Source organism: Topomyia yanbarensis, chromosome 2, assembly GCF_030247195.1.
Source record: "Topomyia yanbarensis strain Yona2022 chromosome 2, ASM3024719v1, whole genome shotgun sequence".
Taxonomy (NCBI): Eukaryota; Metazoa; Arthropoda; class Insecta; order Diptera; family Culicidae; genus Topomyia; species Topomyia yanbarensis.
This window is the reverse complement of record NC_080671.1, coordinates 115309800-115326126: the sequence shown is the minus strand read 5'-3', so window position 1 is coordinate 115326126 and position 16327 is coordinate 115309800. Positions and strand designations below refer to the sequence as shown.

Here is a 16327-nt window from a genome sequence, read left to right as displayed (position 1 = left end):
CGCGGGCCCCCTCGCCCTACCCCAGTGTGCCCATGCGTAAAGACGGTGCTTAGGGGTCTTAGTACCAACGCTTTTTGGCGAGAACCGGTACACAGTGGGACCAATCTAAAAAAGGTGGGACAAAACCTATTTGAGGCCTTAGATGTCATTTTAGAACCAGCATGTCTTCGTAGGATATGTTCACAATATTATTCTTCAACTTTTTAAATAGAATATTTTGTTGTTGGACTAAAGTACGGTAGGTCTACTTTCCTTTCTCTGTATTGTCCCATTCCTGCTGCCACGTCACCATCGAATCGATTGTCATCATCTTCCTCACGTTTCTGACGTTTCATTGATAGTAGCACTTGATATCCTCCACCAGGGCGATGCAGATGGGGATCATCTCGGTGATAACGCGTACTGCCCCCGGTACGCCATCGCAATTCATACACGCAGTATCGATGACGAAACACTACATAAAAGACCGACATTTCGCAGATATAATCAACATGTTTGTTAAAGCTCAACCAGTCGTCGATTATCACTCCCAATTAATTCAGTGCACGCTTCGATGCAATCTAATGCCCTTCGACGGTGATCTGTATCCGCTGAACCGTTTTGCAGTTGCTGACCAACAACACATCCGTCTTGTAATGAGCTATTTGTCAAGCTGCAAATAGCTCATTACAAGACCCGTTCATCCAGCTCTCGTTCGCATCTACTGTCTCCGTCTCCGACACCTCCATTTCTTCAAGTGTCTCACTCATCACCGTTAGTGACACATTGTCCACGAAACGCACGATTTTCACTTTTCCGGGCTGCCGCAGTGTTAAGAGCACATCGTACATCCCGTTACAAAGAGTAGGACAGATAATGAAGCCCTGAGGAACGCCCGCAGCGACTCGCATTGCCTTCTGCTCTTTGGTCGTCTGGTACAGCAGTACTGTACTCTGGAAGTAACTCTTCCAGATCTGGCTCATTCTTCTGTGCAACGCTGCGGCATTGGTCTATACGAGGCTGGATGGCCCGGTAACTTCACTGACTTTGGCTTCGGTACCTTCCTCATTTCGGGGGAAATTGTCATCATCTAAAGACTTCAGCAGTAGCATCCGGTACATGTCCAGATATGCCAGGATCGCAGCTTTCAGCGCCACGGTCGGTATTCAACTCGGACCGAGCGTTTTATTTGATTTTGGTCACATCGACGTTTCTTTGAGCTCGTCGTTTGTCGCTTGCCACTCGGCTGTGTTGCCTCCTTCTTCTTCGCCGTACGGTGTCGGTGACCAGGTAGGTGGATCGTGCTTCGGAAAGAGAGCCTCAACGATTATTATCTTTAGCTTACCTGGGCATATTTCAGTTGGTACCGACGGGATGACTCAGTATGCGTCCCTCAAGGATTGGCGTCTACTTCTCAGCACAGCTACTTATGGCAAACTGGCTTGCTAAGCTTGGTCTCTTATTTTAAAGCGTCCTTAGCTTCTCGAAATGTCGCTTGCGCTCCTCTCTCACTCTCCGATATTGCTCTCTGAGCCCGCCTTCTGGCTCTAAGACAAGCAGCGTGTAGCGTACTGAGCTACTCATTTAACCAATAAGCTGCACGCCGTCCACTGCATGGCTCCAGTTTTCGTTGCATTGTAACGTCACAATCCTTTTTTTAGAGCAGACGCATCAACGTACTTGATTCCGCTGTTCGCCGAAGTGACGAAACCAAGAGGTATTTGTTAAAGACTTTCGTCTTCCACTTTAGCACGCTGGTCGTTCTTCTCCGTGCTGCAACTGGGTTCCATTAGCCGATGCGGTAGCGAATCGTCTGATGGTCACTATGGGGATACTTCTTGCACACCCTCCAGTCCATATTCGCCGTCAGTCAAGGACTACAAAACTCCTGAACTCCTATTTTCATCATGATACCAGGAGCCATTCAGCTTCTCGATTCGCCGCGATCTGCTCGTTGTAGTTCTTGGCGGTTGAGCTAGCCTCCACAACGAGCCGACAGATAGATGTCGAGGTTTGCCGCCAATTTTTACGCTCAACCGGTCATACTGAATAAACCAGTCGAGTCGTTACAACCGAATGACGATGCGAGAAAAGAATTAAATAATAAATTGGATCAAAGAACACAAGACATTGACTTTAGAAACGTTAAAGATGGTTCGATTATTGTGGATTGTGCAGCAGGTCAAAACATCAAATTGGTGAAAGATCACATTGTAAGAAATTTGGGTAAGAAGTGTATTGCTCCTATACCGAGACCCGGTAAACTTAAGTTGAACATAATGGAGATGAGTGATCGATATTCCGAGGATGTCTGCACCGACTTATTGAAATGTCAGAATGAAGGTGTATTCCGATTCAAAATGTTAAAGTTGATCCTGGTTTTGGCAATTTTCGATCAAGTATAACAAATACAAGGTTATATTTCAAGTTGACAAGGACACTTACAGCGGTCAGATGTCAGTCCGTACGGCGAACATTGGTTAATACATATTTTCTAAATGGAAAATACATAGTAATGTTTAATGTCCTTTACAGTTTCAGCTGCCATGTTGAAACTCGCGTCCAAAGTACCGAAGCTATTCATCTATCTTTAGTACTGGATTATGAAAGTAATTGTTTCGACTTAATTTTCCGTGAAGTTTTATGACCTCGCTGTTCACAACCGTTAACCGTTGCGACAGTTCACGCAAATCGGCCATTTCAAGCAAAGTGTCGTTGTCTGCGCTCTCAAACCCACCAACAGGTACAGCACCACCGCCCGTAATTTTCCTCCAAATAACCATTACAATTCACGCTCCAGCAGTTACTGCGAGACATCGATTATTCGCACCCTTTCATCCCTTTTTTGTATAAATTGAGCGCGCACCCGATTCATGTCAGGTACTGGTAGCAGCATAGCCCTCACCCCAACCCGTCCGTCGCTTCAATCGGTCGACCGACAACGGATTCACTCCATTAAGGACTCAATCATCCGCTTTGTAACCCGACGGAGGCAAAGCGCCGGCAAGTTCCTGATGTTCACCTTCACACAGCGAAAGTGAGCACGGGAAGTTAAAAGTTGTTGAAACGTGCAGCACTTGCAGCGCCAATCAGCTCGGAGTAGGTACCGGCCCATCCAGTACGGATGAAAGATCAGCACCGTCACTCTTCAAACTACGCCGTCGATTATTGTAACTTCCACCTCATTCCATCCATCCATCCAGCTTACCCAGCTGCTAAAGGACGAAAAAGGATGCAAGATTACAAAAGAGACCAAACCACTGGCTGGGATTTGCGAACGAACCTAGCTCATCGTAAACTCAACAGTCACGTTATGCCACCCTGATTCTCGTGATAACTGGCGAAGTGCGGTCTCGAGGTGACCGACGGACTGGGGTTTGATAGTTTAAAAACGTCTTGCCCACAATAGCTCTCCTCCGACTGACGAAGTGGATTCACTGGGCGGCAAAAGTGCAATTACATGAAGCCGCAATAAATTTCCTTCCGAGGTTTGAAAGCAATTTCAGTCCGTCAGCCTTTCGACAGTTTTTCCTCCTTGTCTCGGTATTTTCATTTCGAAGATTTATTTAGCAAAGATCTCACACTGTTTCGGGTGGGGGGAGGGGTGGCTTCGCTCGGGGAACGAAGACAGGAGGGTTTAATATAAGAAATGGTTCCGGTTGTTCGTACTGACGTTTCCAGAATACTTGCGAGCAAAATGATGGGCTATAAAGCTGGCCGGCACGAGCAGGCGATTTGGGAGGTGCGTAAATTCAGATTATGGTATGCGGAGAATAACTGTAGAAAGCCCCGCGGATTATTCAACTTTTTATGTTGGATTTTTCTTACGCGAATGGTAAAGTTATTTTTAGCACTCATTGCAACGTCCAGCAAATATATTTCATTCAGACCGTCGATGGAAATCATTCTGGAACGACCGGAATTATATAGGAATTATCGGAAAAAGCACGTTTCACAATTGGAGTGGTTTGATCGGTAATGCTTTTGAGATAATGGACAGGATACTACACTACAGGGTTGACAGTTGGGCTATTTCGCCACCTCAATAGGGGAAGGTACTCCAAATAGCATTTCTAGTTTTATAGCCCACTTATTAGAGAAGGGTTTCACCTTCCTGAAATGACGTGTGAGATGATTCAGCAGGAATTTTGAGATTTTACTAAAACTAAACAACTTAGCCTAATTAAGTCTTTGGAGATATAATATAGCATAGTTTGGAAAAGTAGTTTTGGGGAGTGTATTCAGTGATGGAGTAGGGGGGTTCTCCTCCGTACACCCCTAGCTTCTCCTCTGTTCAAATTCAGAATGGCTATCTCAGTCGAAAAAAAGGATATGGGCTAGATTAGGATATTTGTTGATTTAATAAAAAGGTAGATGAGAGACATATAGGGAAAATCGCGACTTATATCCCGAACTGGAACATCGGGTGGTCTACCTCGGACCCGCGTGATCAGCGCCACAATACCCAGCGCACGCCTAGACAACGTGATCGATGTCGTGATAACCTTCATTACAAGCACACCGACTACTCTCCGTGAGCCCCATACGCCGCAAATGCCCATCAAATGTGTAGTGGTTGGACATAAGCCGGGACATTACACGTATGAAATCCCAACCCACATCCACCCCCCTGAACCAAGGTTTCGTTGATACCTTCGGGATAATTGAATGTAACCATCGTCCAAGTTCCCCATTGCTCCACGAGTTTAGCCAACTGTCGAGTGTCCTCTGATGATAAATACTGACAAATTCGTTGAAGCGAATTGGTCTTTCGTAGATGTCAACTTCTAATGCGCCCACCTTTGCTAAAGAGTCGGCCTTTTCATTACCCGGAATAGAGCAATGAGAGGGGACCCAAACAGAGGTAATCTGGTAAGATTTTTCAGATAACTTGCTCAGAGACTCCCGTATCTTCCCCAGGAAATACGGGAATTGCTTTTCAAGCTTCACCGCACGAAGAGCCTCGATAGAGCTGAGGGTGTCCGAAATGATGAAGTGGTAATCTGTGGGCAGAGTCTCGATGATGCCAACGGGGTACTAAATAGCAGCTAATTCTGCGACGTAAACTGAAGCGGGATCATTGAGCTTAAATGAAGCGGTGATAGTATTATTGAAGATACCGAAGCCAGTGGACCCATCGAGATTTGATCCGTCATTGTAGAACATTTTGTCACAGTCGACTTCTCGGAATTTATCATAAAATATATTGGGGATCACCAGAGGGCGTATATGATCCGGGATTCCACGAATCTCTTTTTTCATGGATGTGTCGAAGAACACAGTAGAATCAGAAGTATCTAGAAAACGGACACGGTTGGGATTGTACGAAGAAGGATTGATGCTCTGTGCCATGTAGTCGAAGTACAAGGACATAAATCGGGTTTGAGAATTAAGCTCGACGAGCCTCTCGAAGTTTTCAATCACCAACGGGTTCAAAATATCGCATCGGATGAGTAATCGATATGACAGTTCCCAAAATCGATTTTTAAGCGGGGGGACGCCCGCCAGCATTTCGAGTCTCATCGTATGGGTCGAGTGCATGCAACCTAAGGCAGAGCAGTTTGATGAAGTGTACGTTCACAGCGGAGCGGAAACAGAAACACCCGTACTCCATCACGGACAATATCGTTGTTTGGTATGACCTGATCAGGTTTCCTGGGTGGACCCCCACCATGTTCCAGTTATTGTTCGGAGAAAATTGATCCTTTGTTGGCATTTCTGTTTCAGATACCTAATGTGACATCCCCAGGTACCTTTAGAGTTGAACCAGACCCCGAGATATTTGAATGTGGAAACCTGATTGATCGTTACACCCATTAATAGAAGCTAGAGTTGCGCCGGCTCACGCTTCCTAGAAAAGACAACCAATTCAGTTTTCTCCGTGGAGAACTCGATACCCAGCTGAAGAGCCCAAGCAGACAAATTGTCCAAAGTATCCTGCAATAGGTCCTTGCAAATCGGCAGCGGCAGCTTCTCGGACAGAATATTAATTGAAACTGAGTCAAAAGCTCCCTTAATATCCAAGAAGACTGATGCCATCTACTCTTTGCTAGCATAAGCCATTTGAATTTCTATGGAGAGCAACGCAAAACAATCGTCCCTTTGCCTTTGCGGAAACTAAATTGTGTATCTGACAGTAAGCCATTTGCTTCAACCCAATTGTCGACGAAAACGACGAAAAAAACAAGATCATTTTCTCGAACAGCTTTCGGATACAGAACAGCATCGCAATCGGTCGATACGAGTTGTGGTCAGAGGCTGGTTTTCCTGGTTTTTGAATGGCGATGACCCTCACTTGCCTCCAGTCATGAGGGACAATATTACCCTTAAGAAACTTCTTAAATAAATTCAACAAACATCTCTTGGCTGAGTCAGGCAGATTCTTTAACAAGTTAAATTTGATTCCGTCTGGCCCTGGGGCTTTATTGTTTCATGACAAGGGAACAAGCGAGAACTCCACCATAGAAAGTGTTTCGTTCGCGTTATCGTGAGGGGACGGGGCGCAATAGATCTTCTGTGCCGGGGCGAAATCCGGACAAACCTTCTTGGAAAAATCGAATATCTAACGGTTAGAATATTCCACGCTCTCGTTAGTACTGTTTCGGTTTCGTAAGCGCCGGGCCGTGCCCCAAATCGATGTTTCTCTCGTTAGCCCGTTGACGATCCGGCGCCAGTAGCTACGTTTTTTGGGTTTCATCATACTCTTCATGTGCGTTTCTGTCATCGCGTACTGTCGGTAACTGTATGATAGCCCGGCGTCTCGGAAGGTCTTATACGCGGTGACCTTCTCCGCGTACACGTTTGAGCACTCTTTGTCCCACCATGGGTTGGGGGGACGCGCGCGGGAGTTCGCGTCTGGTACGCGTTTAGTCTGAACTTGAATCGCGGTATCGAGAATCAAGCCTGTTAGGAACCCGCACTTTTGCTCCGGAGGAAGCTTTTGTGTCGACACTACTTTTCCGGATATTGCCGACGCGTAGCTCTTCCAATCAATATTGAGTGTGAGGTCATATGAAATCCCATACCGTACCGTGAGAGTTGAAGTCACCTAAAACTGGCCTCAGTGCGGGGAGGGGTTCCCCAATATCGCAAAGTTATCGGTGGATTACTTTGGCTCAAAAGGGAAATCATTTGGAGGCGATGCAAAGATCTTTGCCTTTAGTTCTGGTTTGGCAAGCGACAAAATAAATGCTTGGTGTCGATGGAAGGTCGATTCGATTGAAAGAATAGCATTTTTCGTTCTGCAAAAGTACTTTAGTGTTGTTTAGTGAGATTTTAAAGGAATCGATTTTCGGGATAATGCTTCTTCCACTGTAGAATAGTGATTAAATCCGTGACCTCGTTCGATGAATTAGCCATCGAAGAATACAATCGCTGAAAGGAGGGGCCATGTCGCATTGAACTGCATCAAAAATGTTTTACGCCGGTGGGAGAAAGCTTATCAAGATGCTTTTAAGAGAGCCAGAAATATTTAGTGCTGTAAAAATACGGTCCACAATGTCAGAGAAATTTATTAAACCAGCTGGTTTCTTTCTCTGGGTGAGATATTGGAACACTTGGGGTTTTTGATGTTCCTGGAAGTGTTGAGAACTCCTTTTCTGAGCTCAGATTTCTGAGACCGGGAGCGACTTGCTTCGGTTTTGCACCAGTACTTCCTTGAGTAGTTATTTTAGGGAGGCCATGAATCTTCTTGCCTTTACGACGAAACTTGTGAAAGGAAATGTTCCTCCTTTTGCTATTACGTCTAGACACAGCAGAAGATGTTTCCTCCTGCGGTTTATCGACGTCACCTTCGTCAGTAGACAAGTTGGTATAGATGTTCGAAAAGCCCGGCGGCGTAGCTATCTTAAGCATTTCTGCAAAAGATCGCTTAGAGCGTCCATGAAGGGAACGCTTGAGGTTCTCCTCGCGCTGTTTGTACGCGGGACTTGCCGGGAGATCAAATGGGTTTCCCCAACAGTAGAGACACTTTTCGACATCCCTTCCACATTTCCCACAACGGACCTTATTACTACAATGGGAGGCTGTGTGTCCCAATTCTAGCCAAACATGTCAAATGGTCCTAAGTGCAAATGCCAGTTTCTCTTTCTTTACATTCTCTTTCGCTAAGCTAATAACTCGGCAGTTTATACGTTTGCTACTCAACTCATAGCAGAATAAGCTAGTCGAAATCAGAGTTTTTCGATATATCCTGAAACAATATTGAAAAGTTTTAAGATGACTCCGTAATAATCGAAAGAGAAAGTAAACAAAGAGAGGCTCTCATTTGCACTTAGGACCATTTGACATGTTTGTCGAGAATTGTTTGCAATTAGTTCAGTTAGAACAGGTAGACGAACCTTGTCAAAGACAGGGTAGTTTTTTCCCGTCAGCTGCGACTAATGCTGAATGCAAACGTTTGCAATTCAGTATCTTCACTGGCGTATGCATGGGATCTTTGAAATAACCAGTCCCATGTTTCAATAGGTCCTCGCAACTCACACTCGAATCGGGAACGACCCCACTGACTTCAACCCTGTTAGCTGGAATATACACTCTGTACTCCTTCGTAAAAGGCCCGTAGCCAGCAATATCATTTGCCTGATTTAAACTGTTTACCATGACCTGAAGCTTATCAGGGCGAATTTTCGTTATTTCTGTCGCGGTCGAATACCGATCCGTCAGAACTCAAGAAATCTGCAACAGATTCAAACACTTTTTTGTCTTTGGTCCGGAAGAATATCACGAAGGGCCCGGTGGCCGAGCTTAGATTGAACCGGGAGGGCCGATTTCGTTTCGACGTCCATCTCAACCTTGAGATAAACCGCCGTCAGCGGAAGTCATTTTTGCACGGGTACGTTAGTAGGAGAACCAAGAAGGGGAAACGTAAAATAATACCAAGAAGGGAAAACGTAAAATAATACTTAGCTTACATATAACGGTAACCAGACGGCTTACCAGAAGAACACTGCTTCACTGGTCACTGGCCGGCTAACGGTACTCATAAACAGAAACACAAAAGAAGGGAAAAAATACTGAAACCTCGACGAGGCGGAGAGTGCGCAAGATAATCTTCAACGTGGATTAGCACTATTTTTTTTCTCTATACACTGCACGGACTGGCAACAAAACACTTGTGTCTCGACCGAGCGCTCGAAAACGAATGTTTTTGAGTGTTTGAATTCATTTATCCGAAGTAGTATCTCGTTATTTTTGTTAGTTGTGAATGAAAAATAGGGAAAAAAAGTCATTAATTTGAGTCGACTTACAACATTTCTATTGAAGTATTTCAGAATTGGCCTCTTATCCTCCCTTTCGTTTTGAAAAAAAACGGCATCTGTTCTTATCTTATTGGTGATTATGGAAAAAAATCAGGAGTTTATTATTTATTTTAATTCAAAAAACGAATTAATTACTGAGCGGATTAGTGTGAATATACTTGTTTAAGAAATTGACGAATTGAGTTAGAAAGTGTAACTGAAATCATCATAACAAATCCAAATGTCAGAAGGAACTACAAAGTTGCCGTTTATATGCAAATGTTAAAATCATGGCCAACGTTTCACAGAAATTGAATTCAATTGCAGTAATTTAACCCTCCAGGAGTCACGCAAATGGCTAACCAAACGAGCAGCCGCAGGTGCTCTAAGACGTTTTCGCTAGATTTTCAGAGCAGCGTGCACTCAGACTTTGTTGGTATCTACTTGGAATAGTATCATATTGCTTACGAAGCCGACAAAGATTCCCTTTCATCGACACATTACATTCTCTCCACCCTTCACACGCAATCTTAATATTGCTGCGCTGCATTTTGTTTTGTTCCGCTTCCATAAATAGCTTTTGACCTGAAAATTTTATGAAAAAACCTGGTGGTACAATTGTGCCTTACTCATTTCTCCAAACTATGACTCTATGGCTGGTTATGTTCAAACGGGTAATCATCAGGACTATAACCGTAGTATGAGATTGGTTGAACACTAACGAATCATTTGGGAACTTTTCGCTCACAGTTTGAGAGCAGAAAAGCAGATGCATTTACGCACCCGATGATTTGTTTCGGGGGTTGGGTAGTTATTTTGATGAGGCCAGACATTTTTAATTCGTAAGTACAGTGATATAAAAGTATCTATTTCATAAGAAATTTAGGATCTGTAAAAGAATCGGAATATTTGAATAGACAAATACATGAATGTTCTCACTTGTGTGACAATATTGCCGAACAAATCGTGTGAACAGAAAACGTTAAAGTAAAAAAGCAAAGCAATGCCTTAATATTATATTTCGTAGCGTAACTTTACTTTCTGTTTCGACCGACTTCGCTGCCGATTCTCAATATAGAAGACAAATGCAGAGCTAGTGCTACGGCGAGTGATTTATGAGGCTTTATCCTCTGAGCCACCAGGGCGGAGCCAGTTTTAAATATACTTTCATTTGAACCTAAAATATCATAAATTTCCGTGATGCCACAGAGCTGGCAATAGTTGCAAGACGTCAGATCAAGAAAATAGATGCTGTACTGTTTCTCCGTATCTAAAAAATTGCCTGCCAGATCAGAAGTAGTAAATTGTAATTGTCGATGTACTATTGCCTTTCTTGTAGAGAACATATTTATAGAATTTTTAGTTTATTAGTTATTATTAGTTATTAATTGCTTGCAATAAGAACTTTTCAAAAATTCATAGTAACTATCTCAAGTCATCACAATTAATAATATTTTGACCCCTTTGTAAGAACCGGATAGTTTTTTTAGCGTTTATCCGATTTTTATATTCTAATATATTTGAAACGAGTTTAAGAAAGCATTTTCTGTTCTTGCGACTTTTAATTTCGGTCGCTCATATTAGACCATACAGTAAAACAATATGTAATCATTCGCAAAGCGTGATTTGTAATTTTCGATGATTAAAGGATGATTGCGGAAAGCTCATCTATTGCAATTTTTACGATAGCTACCTTCTATAATCAATAAAACAATATCCGTCCAATGAAACAAGCTAATATTATTATTAAAGCTAAAACCAATTGCATATTCAAATTAATGAAAATTTGATTGAGTTCGGAAAACATACGAAAACATTTTCAAAGAAAATATGAAATGCAAATGAAATTCAGACTTTCCATAATGCATAGCAGGCTATGCATACACGTTCAGATGATATATGCTACATTGAACAAAAAAACATTGAATCTCTATTGTTATGATTTAGACGAAAACACCATATTCTAGATCTCCTTGCATAACAGCAAAAAATGCAATTACCAAGTCAAAAGATTCGCACAGCCGCTCTAACTATACCTATCTTGTGTACTCCATAGAGCGGAAAGAAATACGGTAGTCTATTGGAAAAATCGAACGCAGTTGGACCGGAAAACTACATCAGTATATGCCGGCTCCCGCACTCAGGCGCATCAAATTCCTGAATATACGAGAACCATCGGATATCCTGATGGTTCTCACCAAAGATGCGCTCGCTTCACGGGAGCACAATATTTAAACTAACGCTGATTGGACTTCCTGCTGCAGCACGACAGGGGGTTTTTGTTACTCGTTGCGCTTCCACCCGCAGGATCCGGCCATCGGCAACCAAACCAGCAACTGCAACACCACTGCTGCTCGTCATTGCCACCGACAATCAACTGCCACTCGATGGTTTGAATTCACGGGATGGTGCATGGAGCTTGGCTTTCTCAAGTTGATAGTGCTTCGAGGTTTCCACATTTCCAATCGTCAACCGGGCTGCAGTCCCGTTCCATCAATTGTGAACAGAAACGAGCATCCTTGTGGGAGGCATTCAACAGTCAAAATCAACCAAGGATATGAGCTCTGTTCACTGTTCCTTTCACTGCTGGCTGCGTCAGCAGAACGAACGTAGCGATACTCCTTATGGATCTTTGCGATGTGGGATGCAATCGTTCCGGTTTTCGTAAGTTCGTCCTACACGACAATAACACAGAAATCAATTTAGGGAAATATGTTTGGAAGCATGACTAAGGATTTCGGTTTTAGTGTGTTGGGAGGATCGCAGGGAACAATACACTGGCACTGTTCCGAGTTGAATGTACAGGAGTCGAAATATTTAACGTAGAGTATTTTCTACAAACTTGGATTGTATATTAATTTGTTGATTATTTTTCAATTTTAGTTCTTTTCGAGGGGATATTCATGATAATTTAAACAACTTTTGAAAAGTTTTTTGTGTACGCGAAAACAAACAAAATTTTAAAAATTTTTAGTTTTTATTTCCATTTGTTGACGAAAACAAAATATCGTTAATTTTATTCATAATGTGATGATTCGAATGGAATCAGTAAGATACAATAATCATTAGAAAAATGCAGCCTGGTTTCGGAGTAGCACCGCAGTGGTTGAGTTTTAGTCACCTCGGTGGCATGGCTGTCATCGACATACATTTGTCTTGAAGCCAAAAATTTTGGTTCTTTGGTTCTATTAGTTGTCAGAAAATGCATTTAAGCTATGTTCATATCTAGTTTTGTACGACATCGTCTCTGTGCGTAATAAATATTTACTAAGCAATTAATTATTTTATCCGTCATTATGCTAACTGAATATTGTTTAACTTCATATAAATGTAAAAAATGATTGCAGTTGGTAATAAAATCACAGAGCAACAATATTTGAAGAGATAGTGAATTATTTTATTGACAAGTTTCGTGTTTAAAATTTATTGGCTTTCCACGCAGCTTAACAACTTGTTGAAAAACAACCACTGCAAGCAAATTTCTTCCCTCTGATTTAACCAACGTTACGATTTTTGCACCGATGCACAAACAACAGGGGTAAAAAATCTCAAGTGACAGATAGTAAACAAATCTTTCTCGGGGTTTAAAATCGATTTCAATTCGCAATGATTACAGTAAAACAACGAAATCATGAATATCATTTTTCCATTTGTAGAGAAAACGACTTATTGTCATTCTAATGTTCTGTGTTAAAAATTCAAAATGGTTGAATTAGAGTAACCAACCAAGTTAGAGATAGTGACTTTTCGTTTACGTCGAAAAAGATGTATTACTCCAGTTAGACAGAAACTGTCAATGGATGTTTCACTAATCAACTTGAAAATGCCATTTTTTAACATCAGAGCTATGTGCTACCGAAAATGCAGCAAAATGCAAGCATGGAAGGTCTGTTGTCGAAACTTCATCTAAGGAAATGATTTCCCAATAACCTACTGAGCATTTTAATGTAGTAAGTACACCCAAAACAATTTCCCAATGCAAAAAAGGCATTACATCCTTTCGTGCATATTCCGAATTAGAACCATGCTTTCTTCGCATTGTAGACCAAGCATAGCTACGGCATTATACCAACACCGCTTGATTCATGATGAAATAAATTGATTGAGAATACACGCTACCATATTATCTGCCCACATGTAAAAGTATTAGTTGGTTTTGCTTGCTAAGTCTGCCAAAAAGGTGGTGTATTCTATACATGAATACCTTTGTGGTGTGTGTAAGAACTTCTGTCTTCATACACAGTTACGCTGTTTTGGCTGCGAACAGCTCAATTCCAACCACACTAAACGCGTGAACAGTTTACGTTCACGAGAGTGTGTGATATACGCGTTGTTATTTTCCCATAGCGAATGGTTTTTGCAGTAAAATCATCGCTCTCTCATTCTGTGCTTCAGAGAAGAGTGGAAGAAAATGATTTGTGCTCAGATTGATTTGCGATGATCGTTGCCCAGGGCGATGATGTGCGCTGGATTCGCATGTTAGGGAAATAATACAAACTGAAATGAGTACTGCTGCTCAAAAGTGCGAAACCATGTCATCACTGCCCTTATAGTTTATGATACTTTAGATTTAGATACTTTTACTGCGAAATACTGATATGATATCACCTGAAAGTACTGTTGATATGAGGAATGCCAGAAATGATTGGCGGACGGCTTCTATCCGACAAATGTTGAATTAATTTGTTAACCCAATGTTCCCATATAGGTAACTTTCTCCTGCGTATAGTGCGCTTAAATAATCATTGATCATTATTTATGAACTTATCTAGTGGCTAGAAGTCGCATATCGCTGGTAAATTTAGGGTTTAGAGAACGCCGAAAGCTCAACATATTAGCAAAACAAAATCATCACCCACACGCCACCAATTTGATGTTGCTATAAACTGTTCTCTCCAATATGCAGCATGTGATCAGTAGACAGACGAAATGGAAACTGGTCCTTGAGCGTGTATTAGTATTTTCAGAGCGCACATGTATCCGAGTGGAAATGTCCTTTACATGTGTATTAGTGCGGAGTCATTTTAATACTAATACTCCGATATCGTTAAATTCACTAATACATTCCCAACTGTGGGTTTGTGTAAGTTTCTGTGGTGTAATCGCCTTAATGCATTTTTGTCCCGGACCAATATCGCTTTATATGCATTATACCAGTTACAATGCAAAATTCTCATTAGATTCATGCTTATTCGCATGTAATTCATGCGGTTCGCGTTTTGGGTGTATATATCCGTGATCTCTATTAAGTATATAGTTTAAATAATACTTTCGTATAAATTGACCGACTTTTCATAATTCTTAGCAAACATACCAAATTTCATTATAATAGAGGACTACTGTTGTAACTACTGTCAAATGTCACTACTGGCGTAAGCATACTTTTTCATTAGATCGTTTTCTATCAACAGCGTTCTTAGTATTTCTGTAATTGGCGATTTAAGTTTTTTCAAAAAATGTCTCGTTTGCGGTTGTGGTATTTTAAATATTCTCGGGTCACCATCATGTGTGACTAGTCCACGATCATTAAATTTCCTCTATGAACCATCCTCGACAAGATCGCATGAATGAAATAATAACTCCTCCTCCTCCTCCAGTTTCCTAATCTTTACTTATCTTGAAGATGCTAGTTTAGATTGCTTGTGCGAAAAAGTTTTTCCAATGTTAGATAACATTTTAGTGTCAATATCCTATGTAGAGTAGGGTGGGGCAAAATGATCGTTTTTTCAGCACAACACTTTTTTGGTTCCTTTTGGGGTCCCAAACAACTGTGCAAAATTTGGGGTCGATTGGTGTTGACCCGGCGTAGCGCATTGCGTTTGAAATTTGTATGGAGATTAGTATGGGAAAACCTACATTTTTGCATTTTTAATTCTACAGACTACAATTCTTCCTGTAGTATGCCAACAAATAGATAGAAGTGTAGTCCAGGATCTGCTGAACAACTTTTCTGAAGGATGTATGGTGTTAGAATGTCTCTTAGCCAAGTTATAGCTGTTCAAAGTTCGATACATCGAATTAAATGCCAAAAATCATTTTTATTGCCAACACTGCGGGTGTACCAATGCAATTTCATATAGAATTCCAAAATAACATTATTTATTTTAGATTTACCATATTGGTATGTTTGGATGAATTATTCAAAGGCCTTAGCTCAATTTCATGAGGTAGTTGAGCAATAGGGTGTAATGAGGGGTGATGGGGGGGTCTTTAATATGTAGAAATTCGAACTGGAATGTTGTCCAGTTGGAATGTTCTGATGAATTATTTCAAAACATTTACACATTGTCCTACGCATAATAGTAACGATGAAAACATACTGTATCCCTTTGCCTTGACTTTTATCAATAGAAGTTATGTTACAGACTGAATCAAATGATGTCGATGTTGATATGTCAGAGGATTATATTTCGGTATAATACGCATGATTTGATAGCATGCTCATTTCTATGCTGTTCGATCGCGAGGCGTGAAGCTAATTTCTGAATTTCAACATGAAATCCACCAGATCCCTACATCAATTTTTGCTTCAGGTGATCGAACAGCATCGAAATGGGCATCCCATCAAATCATAGTGCGTATGAAACTGAAATATAATCAATGCAATCCTCTGACATATCAACTCGACATCAATTGATTCAGTCTGTAAGGTAACTTCTATTGATAAAAGTCAAGGCAAAAGGATACAGTATGTTTTATTTCAACGTTACTATTATGCGTAGGACAATGTGTAAATGTTTTGAAATAATTCATCTGAACATTCCAACTTGACAACATTTCATTTCGAATTTCTACATATTAAAGTCCCACCCCCCCATCACCCCTCACTACACCCTATTGCTCAACTACATACACTCATGAAATTGAGCTAAGGCTTTTGAATAATTCATCCAAACATACCAATGTGGCAAATCTAAAATATATAATGTTATTTTGGAATGCTATATGAAATACCATTGGTACACCCGCAGTGTTGGCAATAAAAATGATTTTTGGCATTTAATTCGATGTATCGAACTTTGAACAGCTATAACTTGGCTTAGAGACATTCCAACACCATACATCCTTCGGCAAAGTTGTTCAGCATATCCTGGACTATATTTCTATCT

At 41.4% G+C, this 16327-nt stretch overlaps 1 protein-coding gene across 1 annotated transcript in view; it reads right to left on the bottom strand.

Moving 5' to 3' along the window:
• The window catches only part of LOC131679679 (uncharacterized), a 31939-nt gene that overhangs the window by 935 nt on the left and 14677 nt on the right, over nt 1-16327 (bottom strand). The window lies entirely within an intron of this gene.